The sequence below is a fragment of the Apodemus sylvaticus genome, chromosome 11 (genome assembly GCF_947179515.1).
Source record: "Apodemus sylvaticus chromosome 11, mApoSyl1.1, whole genome shotgun sequence".
NCBI classification, from domain to species: Eukaryota; Metazoa; Chordata; class Mammalia; order Rodentia; family Muridae; genus Apodemus; species Apodemus sylvaticus.
In genome coordinates, this window is record NC_067482.1 from 36520722 (window position 1) to 36534061 (window position 13340).

A 13340-nucleotide genomic window follows, 5' to 3' on the forward strand; every position below is an offset into this window, starting at 1 on the left:
CTTTATCTGTGAAGGGAGGAAGATGGTAACGTCCATACCCTAAGGTGACCTTGAAGACAAACTACTCATAAAATACTCAGAGATGTTCATAATATTTAATAAGAACTTCGTATTAGTTTTTATTATCATTTCAAAAAATTATAATTGTTACTAAATTGGAAGGCACTTAAATAAATGAGATCAATTTTTTTAAAAAAAGCCATTGTAGCCTTAATTGTCCTCAAAATGTAGCCTCCGATACAAAAATGCCTCTACCCTTTTTCTCTAGGTCAATGGTTCTTCCTAATACTGTGACTCTTTAATACAGTTCCTTATATTATGGAGACCCCCAACCATAAAATTATTTTCACTGCTATAAACTATAACTGTAACATTACTAATTTCATAGATCATAATGTAAACATTTGATTTGCAGGATATCTGATATTCAACCCCTGTGACAGGGTTGGTCCAACCCAAGGTGGCCGAGACCCACAGGTTGAGAACCACTCCTCTAGTTGCTTTTTTCACCATTCATCAGATGATGAGTAGAAACCAGACAGGAAGTTCCTGCATTGGGTCTAAACCCAGATTAATTCCCATCTAGGTCTCATCAAATGCTGAGGCTGCAGGACAAGCAGCTGTCACAAGACGTCTCAGTGGCAGTTATAGGGAGGGAGTGTGGTGGAACTGAGCCCCACAGGGAATCGGTGAGAGAAGAGGCAGGACCCCTGAGCTTCCTGGGCCTCTACGGAGCACAGCCATCTCCCCTGTGCCTGAAAGAGCTGCTGTCTGGGAGTTTCTGTCATCCTTTCTCTTTGCTATAATTGTAGGTGTTATTTAAAGGCTGCCTGTGACATCTCCTTTGTTTTTGCCAAATGACATAAACCATCACTTCTTCCACCTTCATTTTTATGAGCAAGGGTGCTAAATATTTTTCCCATGCCTTTATGTCTGCACACACCTATCTTTCAAGTCAAGAACATGATCTCTCTACTATGACTAAGATGTCCCAACACACTATATTAACTCAGAGTGTCACAAATCATTGCACAGGCCAGATGGACCCCAGTGGTTTTTGCAGGAGCGACATTGCACCCAGACAACCTTGGGAGAATTTACATTAGGTATGAAGATGCAGGGCTAAACATTTTTTTTAAATGCTCACCAGATTCTGCAAAAATACTTACAGGCTTGTAAAGTCTTACGGTAGGTTTTCAGTGTGAGTCAGAGTAGAAAACACTGAAAATGTGCATGTTCGATTTTGCATACAGTCTGATACAGTAGTCACAAGCATTGCCTCTGAAGACGACTTCCCAGGTTCAATCTAGGCTCTACAACTTGCTCTCTGTATGATACCGGACAACTTGCTTTCCTGGTTTCCTCGATTAAATAGACACAATAACATTACCTTCTAGGGCTAAGAAACAACAAAGCAAATTATTGTTACAATGCCTTTAGGTCAATGCTAGGCTTACAGTAACACCTCAGTAGATGTGAGCTATGAATATAATTGTTATTTTAAAAGCCTGGTCAATTGCCTATTGTAAATTACATGCATAATTATATTTATTTTTCTTTTTTCTTTATTTTATTTTACTTATTCACTTTGCATCCTGCTTACTGCCCCCTCCGGTTTACCTCACCATAATCTGTTCCCCCTCCCCTCCCATTCTCTTCTGAGCCAGTGGGGACCCCCTGAGTATCCTCCGACCCTGAAACATCAAGTCTCTGTGAGGCTAGGAGCATCCTTTCCCACTGAGGCCAGACAAGGCAGTTCCACTAGAAGAACATATCCTACATGCAGGCAACAGCTTTTGGGATAGCCCCCACTCTAGCTGTTTGGAACCCCATGAAGACCAAGCTGAACCAATCCCTCACAATATTACAATATTAATGATGCTCTGTTGTGCTCGCAGATAGGAGTCTAGCATGGCTGCCCTCTGAGAGGCTCCACCCAGCAGCTGACTGGTTCAGAGCAGACACCCACAGCCAAACAGTAGATGGAGCTTGGGGACTCTTACAGAAGAATAGGAGGAAGGATTGCGGCCCCTAAGGGGATAGGAACTCCACAGAAAGACCAACAGAGTCAACTAACCTGGACTTCAAACACCTTTTAATCCCAAGGTTAGTTTATGATCAATAAAAATTACAGCAGTGCTACTGATTTTTTTCAAATATGAATGGATACCATAAAGAATGATTTTAAGATATAGACTTGACTAAAGTACTTTATTAAGTAAAAATAGCATAAAATACTCTCTTTGTCCTACTATAAGGAGGGAAGGGAGCTGGATTCTCAGCTCTGGTCAGATCCAGATTTATGGTATTCCCTCTGTGGCCCATAAAACAGTCTACTAACCATGTGGGTCATTCAATTCTGTACAGCTGTAAGTATGCAGGGCCCAGGCTTGCCAGCTTACGTCAGAGCTTTGCCTGGGTATATTCGTCATTTCTAGGTTTTTTATCTGAATCCAGATATTTTTACATGAAGCTGTAAGCCTCTCCTCAGTTCAATCTAGTTTATAGATTTCAAGCCTGATTTCAGTTACTGTCTCTGAAACACTTGTGTGTTTATAACTCAAGCCCAGACATGTTACGCTCTCAACCCTCTTTTAACATGTCTTGGATGTCTTGGATGTCCTCAAAGGAACTTATCAAACCTGATGTCAAATGGCGCTCTCCGTCTTTCTGAGTCAGAATTCATTAGCTGGTTTACAGGCTGGATCCTCTTCTGCGGGGTCTATTGATTGGTGGCTCACTATCTCATTGTCTGAGCCACGACATTCAGCTCAGCCTTGACGCCTGCCTCTCCCTCTCCTTGTGTCCAACCCTTCACCAGATCTTACCAGTTTCATTCTGCAAGGACAGTGTGGTCCCATCCACTTCTCTATCCCTCCAGGCCTCAACACCAGCACTTAACTTCCAGCTGCCTACATCTGGACCACTACCATCTCACCAGATATTCTCAGTCACTCCCGGGACTCCCCTCCAATCTATACTCAGTATTGAAATCAGAGCAATCTTTTCAGTTTGAAATAAAATCACTATTCTCCAGGCTTCAAACATTCAACTGAATTTTTATTGTTCTTAGAACAGGTAACTTTGTAAACCCTCCCCTGAGTATGTGGGGTGTGTGTGTGTGTGTGTGTGTGTGTGTGTGAGAAAGAGAGAGAGAGAGAGAGAGAGAGAGAGAGAGAGTGTGTGTGTGTGTGTGTGTGTGTGGAGACAAAGTAGTTTCACGATAATAGCTCAATATAGCCTGCCTAGCCTGTAACTCAAAATGTAGAACAGGCTGGCCTCAAACTCACAGAGACCTTCCTTCAGAGTGCTGGGGTTAAATGTATGTATCACCATGCTGTGTGCCCTTCTGCCATGGGGTCTTTGCCTTAAACAATCTCCCTCATTCTCAAGCTAGTCAACGCTAGCTCATGCTTTCAGTTCAAGCATCAGGTCTACAAGGAAGACTCTCTTAGTCTTCCAACATGGCTGACTGCTGTTAGCATAGGATCTCATAGCTCTGTGTGCCCCTCCTTACCATGCTTACGGATGCCTTTACATAACAAGTATTTTCTGAGGTGCTAGAGAGATGGCTCAACAGTCAAGAGAGCACTGAGGTTTATCTTCCAGGGGACTTGGGTTCAAATACTAGCACCCTCTCGGGCTTGTCTTATCAATGGCTCCTATCACGAGCCCCTTATCAATGGCTCCATTTCCAGATGATCTGACTCTCTTCTTCTGGCCTCAGGGTGCACCAAGCATTCACATGGTACACAGATGTGTGTGCTGACAAAACACGCATACACATGAAAGAGTAAAATAAAAACAATAAGGAAAAATTAAAACCCAAATATTTATTGAAGACTTACCAATGTGAGATTCTATTCCAACACTGTAAGATAGGAAACAAACAATAAACCCACAAATACAGGCTGTGAGGTAAGGTCAAGGGCTTTAACAACAGAGCACAGACACAGGACAGAGACACAGGAAGGAGACTTTCACTGTCTCAAATTAAAATTCACTTTACATCCTGATCACAAACCCCCTCTCTCCTCTCTTCCCTGTCTCACCCTTACAAGTCCCTCCCCCTATTGCCCCATCCCCTTGGGTACCACCCCATTCTAACACATCTAGTCCCAGTAGGTCCAGGCACATCCTCTCCCACTGAGGCCCAACCGGGCAGTTCAAATATGTGTTGGGGTCGGGGGAGATCCAATGGCAGGCAGCAGAGACCTAGACAGCCTCTGCTCTGTTTGTTAGGAGACCCGCATGAAGACCAAGCTGCACATTAGCTACAACTGTATAGGGAGTCCAGCTCCTGCAAGCTCCTTGGTTGGTGGCCCAAGCTCTATGAATCCCCATGGTCCCAGGTTAGTTGACTCTGTAGGTCTTCTTGTGTCCTTGACCCCCTCAGAGTTGCTCGCTTCTCTCCTTCAATCTTCTGCAGGACTCCTGGACGCTGCCTGACGCTTAGCTGTAGGTCTCTGCATCTGCCTCCATCCACTGCTGGATGAAGCCTTTCAGGAGACAGTTATGCTAGATTCTTGTCTGCAAGCATAGCAGAGTATCATTAATAGTGTTGGGGTTGGCTCTCTCACATGGGATGTGTCTCAAGTTGGGACAGTTATTGGATGGCTGTTCCTTCACTCTCTACTCCATCTTTATCCCTACACATCTTGTAGAGAAGACAGATTTGGGGTTGAAGGCTTTGTGGATATATTGATGTCCCCCTTCCCATCTCTGGAAGTCCTGCCTGGCTATGCCACGTCAGTCTCTATATCCTCTTCTGGTAGGAGATTAAGCTAGGGTCACCCCCATAGAATCGCCATATCTTCTCCCATTCTAGGCCTCCAGCTAGTCACCAGAGATGCCTGCTATTCATTTTCCTGCCAACCAGAGACTCTGAGGGGGTGGGGCTGTCTTCAGCAACTAGCTCAGTGCCTATTTCATAATAGGTGCTCAATAAAAATGGGATCGAATCCTTCTCTTGCTTCTAAGAGAAGTTTTCATGGAGTAGAAAATAAACCCGTGGGACAGTCTCATGTGAGAAGAGCAGCCCTCAGAAATAGAAAGCATGTGTAGCCTGCACACAGCAGTGTGCCTCTGAGGGGTCCACGGTCCACGCGTGAAATGGCAGCTTCAGGAGATTTCAGGCACTAAATGTTCTGAGTACCTTTCTTGTGAAATGGTGATCTTGAGCCATTTCAGATGCTAAGTGCTCTGAGTACTCTTCAAACTCTAAAAGCATCTCTCCCTTTGTCAGAATGCAGGGAAATGATCTTGCTGCCAGTATAAGGAGTAGAAAGATTGCCAGGGCTGAAGAAACTAAAGCCTGGTCCTGCTCCAACCCCCACCTCACATCCCACCAGGAGGCCGAACCTTCAGTAAGGACATAGTTTTCCCCCAAAAGAAGGCTATAGCTCAAAAGCCCATGTGCTTAAGCAAGACCACCTGAGGTTCTAAGAGATTTCTTCTTCTCTGTAGACCAGGGATTCCCAACCTGTGGGTCACGGCCCCTGTGGGGGTCACATATCAGATTCCCTGCGTATTTACATTACAGTTCATAACAATGGAAAAATTACAGTCATAAAGTAGCAAGGAAAATGATTTTATGGCTGGGGGTCACCACAACATGAGGAAGTGTATTAGAGGGTCGCAGCATTAGGGAGATTGAGAACCACTGCTGTAGAAGAAGGTTTTGCTTCTGGGACATACAAAGCCAGCTCTTGAGTTTCTGCTTCAATCTCCAATCGTTAAGAGAGATGAAACCTGAAGTGTCACCGTGACAACTGGGCACTGAGGAAGGGTGGAACACAGAGAGGTTTAAAGAGATGCTTGATTGGAACTGCATTGATTTCATCCGCAGCAAGTATCCTTTGTGATGTTGCCCTGAATTAAAAAAAAAAAAAAGATTTTTTTAATCCACTCTTGGGTTTCACGCTTTCTAAACAAATTCTTGGAGAATAAGAATACTAGAGGAATTTCTCCAGAAAACATGGAAAGCTTCAATATAGTGGCCAGTTGTGCTGACATGGGATTCTAGCCAGGGGGGTGGGGTGGGGGCAGGGTAGAGACACTACTGCAAAATCAGCAAAGCACAATGAGAACATTTGGGAAGTGTTTTCTGTGAATAGAGCGGCCCGATGCAGGCCCGATTGAATGGTAGAGCTCTGCTGACATCTAGTGTGCAAACACACTGAGCCTTATTGAAATGAAGCAGCTCAGGCTTAGGTATCAAGAAATCATAGCATTGAAAACCCTATGCAATGCCTCACTTACTTTTGCATAAGAACCCAAAAAGGAAGTCAGAGAAACTCATCCATTGTGTTTCATACCAGGGGAAACTGAGGTTTGGAGAAAGAAATTTTGTGATTCTCAAAATGAAGTATGTAGTTCCTTTATGAAGAAATTCTAGAAGAGACCACTTGAAGGAAGAACGGTTCTTGCCCATGTGACACAAAAGGTATGGCAGGGTCAGCCTGTGGTTGGGGCAGTGGGAGCATGGGCTGCGGGTGACATCACCTGAGCAGTCTAGGATACAGAAGGGATCCAGTCATACTGCAAACTTATGCCATAAGACCTCCTCCCACTGTGATCCACTTCTTCCAGCAAGGCCCCACCTCCTAAAGGTCCCCAAGTCTCCTAAAACAGCACAGCTGACTGGGAGCCAAGTACTCAACTATATGCTCGTGTGTGTGTGTGTGTGTGTGTGTGTGTGTGTGTGTGTGACAGAGAGAGGGGGGAGGGAAAGAGGGAGGGCAAGGGATATGGAGAGAGAGGGGGAGGGAGAGGGAAGGGGAGGGAGAGGGAGAAAGCGAGAGCACAGTGAGAGAACTAACACCTAATAAGGGTGAAACCAGGCCGAACTGTGATCATTTTGTATCTGGTTGTCCTTCAACCCCCTCCAGTCTACAGCAATAGCTCTGCTGCGCCCCCACCCCCAGCTTTAGAGAAAGACATCCAGGCTGGAGGATATGAGGCCATTTTTTGTTTTATGGTGTTTCTTTTTTCACTTGGGAAGAGGGGAAGAGAGCACGGTATTAATTTAGCCTATGGAAACTGGGGCAGAGTCTCCTCTTTGGAAAAGTTCCCAACCTGGCCTCTAAAACCACAAATTTAAAACATCTAGTTCTAAGCTGGGCAGTGGTGGTTCACAGCTTTAATCCCAGCACTTGGGAGGCAGAGGCAGGCGGATTTCTGAGTTCGAGGCCAGCCTGGTCTACAGAGTGAGTTCCAGGACAGCCAGGGCTACACAGAGAAACCCGTCTCAAAAAACAAACAACAACAACAACAACAACAAAACACACACACACACCCACACTCTCTCTTTCTCTCTCTCTCTCTCACTTGTGCTCTCTCCTCCCTCTCCGTCTCCCTTATCCAGGGAGTTCAAACATAGTTGGAAATAGTCCCAGGCAACAAAGTCCTAAGTTAATCATACAGGCACACCAAGGGAGGGAAGGAGGGAGGGAGGGAGGGAAGAAGGGAGAGAAGGAGAGAGGGAGGGCAGGAAAGATTCTGACCTATATCTAAATGAACAGAGAGATGATATTAGTGATGAAGATGGCACAGCTAGAGACAGACGAGACAGACAGAGAGTCAGACATAGAGACAGACACAGAGACAAACGTAGAGACAGGCATAGATAGAAACACACAGACATAGCCAACAAACAAACAAACAAACATGCAAAAGGGCGTCATGGAGCCCACCGCTGCACCCTGCACCTTTCCCGGATGGCAGCCATCTGCTTATATTTTAACTTTAATCGCCAAGCAGCAGAATGAAACTGTGGCAGGAAGCCTGTGTCTGCTTGAGTTTGCCTTTCTAAGGACTTCATTTGGGGACAGCTGTTCACTCCACGGCAGAGTTCTGACCCATTTCTCTCCCTTCCAAATGACGTTTTAAAAATTTAGATTCATAGCTGAGGCGTTATAAAAATCACTTTATTTTGTATAAAATTTAATACCAAGCAGTAAGAACTAATTTTTAATAGAACAGAATGTTTAGGATAAACTCTATCTTCTTTGCTTGTCTGGGGCAATGTTGGTTTATCTTGTTGGTTTTCTAAGAGCTCTTTTACGATCAGAAATTGGTGTATTGTAAAAGACACTGTCTCAGATTTTTAAAGAGCTTAAAGAGCAAAGAGAATAAATAAGCACTGTTCCTCCTCTGACCCATAATCAGCATTAAACTCTCTATTAATAAAAAAGTGATAAAGTTGTTTTAAATCACTCACTTGAAAGTCAGATTCATCTGTGCCGAGTTGTCTGGAAATATCTCCGAAAGATCACTCCAAAAAATTCCAAATCAGAGGGAAGTCAGTAAATGTTCACTTTCCTGGGCACTAAGCTTCAATATTTGTTTAATTCAATATTGAATATTTTATTGGGTTCTTAATAGCAAGAAGAGGCTTTCTAACAGGGAAATCATGGCCACTTGCTAAAAGAAATGTAATTATTTGTTCAGAAAATTAGTGTAATTTACTAAACTCCTATCCAACCTAGAGTTCATTTTCATATTATGTTATATCTTCTTAAAAGAAAGAAGCTAACTAGAAGCTTCTGAGGAATGTATTAGGACATCTTTCTTTGAGCAAGAAAACATAGAAAAGAGCATCTACAAATGGTCTATTTCAGGAACATTTGTGTTCTGTGCTTGTAAATAAACATTCTAACACAACCAGTTGGAGCAGGGTAGCAACTCTACTTTCAAAGACGGAGAAGGCAACCCAGGCCGTCACTGACATCTGTCAGCAGTCGTCAGTCTCAGGAAAGAGGAGAAGATGGCCAAGGGATTGCAAAATGTCTCTTAGGGCTGAAGAACTGGTAAGAATGGCTGAGGGACAGCTGGGGATGATGAAGAACTTGGCAGGTATTCTGAAGAGACCCATCTCCCATCATTCCAGTAAACTGTATGAGATAGAAATGGAGGTAGACGTCAGAAATTGGAGACGGAAATCTCCCCCACACTTAAAATAAGGGCAACTAACTCAGCTTTCCAAAAATGCAGGGTTGAATCTGGTCTCTGCAAGCTGCAATCAACCCCCGGGTTTAGGTTTAGTATGCCTGACTCAGAACATCTGGGTTGCACATCATCACTGCATCTCTTGGATGTGGATACGTGTGCTTATGTGCACGGGAGTACACAGATTTACTTATCTTCTCCGGTTTGCTTTTACAGATGAGCAAGATGAGTCGGATGAACAAAGCAAGAACCCAAACAATTCTGCTTGCTTGGTCATGTGCAAGTGGGTGATGAATACAGCCAGGACTCTGAGTTTTGAATATGGCAAACAACACCCCTTCTCCTAGATGCCCCAACCCCGAAGCCTTCTCAAGCACCTGCTCACAACCAGCTCCCGCCTCTGCCTTGCTTTAGCATCTAACCATAGTATGTGCAACTCTTCTGGGGGACAGCCTTAGACCACTTTGCTGACTAATGCAGACCCCAAAACCTATCCTCCTGAGGCAGACAGCCCTTGAGTGGTGGCTTTTCAGGTGTGAAAAAGGTTTCGGGGTGACTTCGAGAGATAGCTTACTCCAGAGCTCTACTGAGGGGTTGATTACACTAAGGCTCCTTTGACAGGCCGACCCCCACTGCCATCCTTCCTAGCCTCCTCCCCCGCCCCAGCCCTCTGTCCTGCTACCCTGCCACCACCCATCTCTCCCTTGATAGCCCCGCATACAGTTCTTTCTCTCAGGATTCTCCTGAAGCCTCTCTGTGCCTCCACTCCTCCCCTTTAACATGTGAATAATAATGTTCAGTTCTCACAGTTCTCTGGCCATTAGATCAGCGTGCACAGGGAAAGAACTGACTTAGGACCATTGCTGGCAACCACCACAATGTAAGTCGGGGCTAAAATGATTCCCTTGTGATGTTAAGATGAGAAATAAATATGAAACCATTGTATCTTTCAGCAAGGTCTTATTTTCGGAAAAGCATAGGATTTAAAGTTTGTAAAGGTTTTATATATATATATATATATATATATATATATATATATATATATATAATTTTTGTTTTGTTTTGTTTTTTAAAGATTAATTTATTTATTATATGGAAGTACACTGTAGCTGTCTTCAGACACACCAGAAAAGGGCATCAGATCTCATTATGGATGGTTGTGAGCCACTATGTGGTTGCTAGGATTTGAACTCAGGACCTTTGGAAGAGCAGTCTGTGTTCTTAACCACTGAACCATCTCTGCAGCCCGGTTATATATATTATATACACACCATATACAATATGGAATATGTACGTGTGTGCACACTCAAATTATTCATATACAACATGTCTTTAGGATGAAATGAGACCTCAACAACAAACCTAATCTAAATGGTGTGTATGTGTGTGTATGCCTCTGTGTGTGTGTGTGTGTGTGTGTGTGTCTGTGTGTGTGTAGGAGACAAAACCACTAGACCATGTGGCGCAGACCCCTTGGCCATCGTAAGGAAGCACAGCAGTAGACTCAGCTGCAGCCCATCTGTCATGGGCATGGCCACGGTAAGCTTGACTCTCATGATCCATTTGTTTGCTCCATGCTGACTTGGCCAAAGTTTTCTGTCTTTCCTGCAGTAACATGCGACTCCTTCCGCATTGTCGACAGCAGCAGCAGCATCTTGCTAAGCCCTCGAGGTCACATGCTTAAAATCATTTATTTCCAACATCATCTCCCAGACCAATATATCACATGTCTGCCTTTTTTGTTTTGTTTTGTTTTTCACCAGATCTGTCAGATCTTCTCTCTACCACTGTCACTGTCACCTACTGCAGGAGCTTCCTGTTTAGAGATCCTGGCTGGCGACTTGCTCTTGGACTGTCTTGCCTCTTCTGTCTTCAAATCATTTGCCAGTAGAATATTCTTCAACATACTTCAACACCTTTCCCTCTTTGCCAGCACCTGTTACTCAGATTATTGAAAGAGCAAGCTCACAGCGCTGGCCATGTGTTAGGTATCGTCCTAAGTGCTTTACAAACTTCAATGCTGGTTAAAAGCAGGTACCACCATCATCCCAGTCTTGCAGATGAAGAATCAGAGCTGGATAATGTAGCTAGTGGGATGGGCTTAGGAGATGCCAGAGATGGAAGTCAGAGTTACAGCCATCTGGCTCCATAGCCAGTTAACAGCACCGTATCGTGACTGTCCCCAGTCCCTGTGGCTGTCATTACCATCCATTACCTCTCCCCCCCCCCCCCCCGCCCCGAACTCTTGGTTACAAATGATTCCCAGTTCTGAATTTCTGTAGGGCAAAGATTGGAAAAGAATAAAGGTCTACCTTCTATTTGAAGGTCAAATAGAGCAAAGACTCTTCTACAAACCGTATGTGGACAGTCTGCCTAGGAAAACAGACTAACACTGGAGTGACCTTGCTCCAAACGGAAAGAGCTGTGATTATAAACCTGCCACCTAATGTTCTATAGATCCCCCCAGGATGACTACCTTAGGATATATCACCACACTGCCCCTTAAAATATATTTCTAATCTTAAATACTTTGAGAATTACAAGTAATTCTCCCACCATCGTTATGTTAATATATATATCTCATATGCAGAGCACATGTCCAAATTTTTACTGAACTTCAAATAAACTATAATTTGGCCACAGTTGAAGACATTTATTCATTTCCCATCTTTGCCCTAATTCTCTCCTAATTGATTAAAAATGTAGATTAAAGGAGTTGCAATATGTTCCTTAGGTATGCATGGATAATGGCTGAAGAGTTTAAACAAAACAAAATTAATAGGAGTGGTTTTCAGTAAACAGTTACTGGGTGAAGTGCCAAAAGGAAACAAATATTTAAGGTACTTGAAGAGTGTTGCAATGTAGCTATCAAGCCGGAGAAAATAAATACAAGACTCTTCAAAAAGATGCTGTTCAGTTAGCATCTGGAATGGCTTAATATAGTAAAATAAAAATATACCATAGAGTGCATTTTATTGAATTTCTTCAAAATAATTCAATTATAGACCTTTACAGTGGGGGCAGACGGTGGTTATTCAGTTGGGAGATTGTAGGCTATTAAATTTCTGTTTTTATTTTGAGCCCAAAGGGAGGACATTAATTCCTTCACATTTCCCCCTTGGGAGAATGAAGCAAAGAATTTTATTTCATTGTAACTGAAACTTAATATCAACATGGCTTCCCCAATAGGATCAATGTGACCTACATCAGAGTCGTGGACTAAAGATGGGCTGGTGGCATGGGATCCAAGCCATGAAGGAGCCAGAAAAGCACAGACCAACTCTCTAGGTCTAAATTTTTGCAAGGTTTAAATAATGTTGAGGTCTGCTGTGAGCATTCCAGGATTCTGAGCAGGGTGGCAGGGAGTTTGCTGTCTGATTCATAGTTCCTGGCTAATATCCTGGCTCTGTCACCTGTGCTACACATAAATATCTTCTTCCTAGGGTGAACCTTCAACAAGTCAGTTAAAAAGACAGGATCCAACTGGAAGCATCAGTTCTAAATAAAATGCATTATGTGTTAACTTTGGGATAAGTGATCATTATTTGAGTGTTAATTTTTTTTTATTCCAAAACCACATTTTAAACAGGTACATCATTAATATGTCAAGACTGTGTGGTTCCTAGACTTCCAGATACTCAAAGTCACGTATGTGTTGATAACAGTGAAAGCAAAAACCTCTGGGGGACAAAGAGGACTGTGGGACACGAGAGTGGAGAGAATGTGGGATGAAGGGAGTGGGGCCTGAGGAGGAAGGTGTTCAATGAACGCGCATGAACAGTCCTTCATAATTAAGAAAGCAAGCACCTCAGGAGAGTTGGGCCCAGCGGTGGCACACCCTTGGTCCCAGCACCTGGAGGCAGAGACAAGCTGATCTCTCTGAGTTCAGTTGAGGCCAGCCTGGAATACACTGTGAGCTCCAGGCCTGCCAGGGTTACACAATGACACCCTGTTTCAAACCAAACAAAAAATGTACATACAGGCAGGACAGGAATATGTAAACAAAAGTTAGGGAAATGCTCAAGCCCAGAGGCACGTTTGATCCACAGTATGTTCAAAGAGAGCAGAGTCATTGTGAAAGAGAATCGTCTCTAAGGCCCTCACAGCTAAAGCAAAGAGAAAAAGACCTTGACATGTAAGACTTGGGGCCGTTACTGTAAGGATAAGTCTGTTTTTCACTAGAAACCTGGTGATTGTAGGTATTGGATCTGAAAGGAAACTCTGTGTCTCCTAGTAAAAGAAATTTGGTCTTCGTTTTCTTCCTCCTCCTCTTCCTCCTCCTCCTCCTCCTATTCTTCCCCTTCCTCTTCCTCCTCCTCCTCTTCCTCTTCCTTCTTCCTTCTTCTTCCTCCTCCTCCTTCCGTCCTCCATCCCTCTTTCCCCTTTTTCTC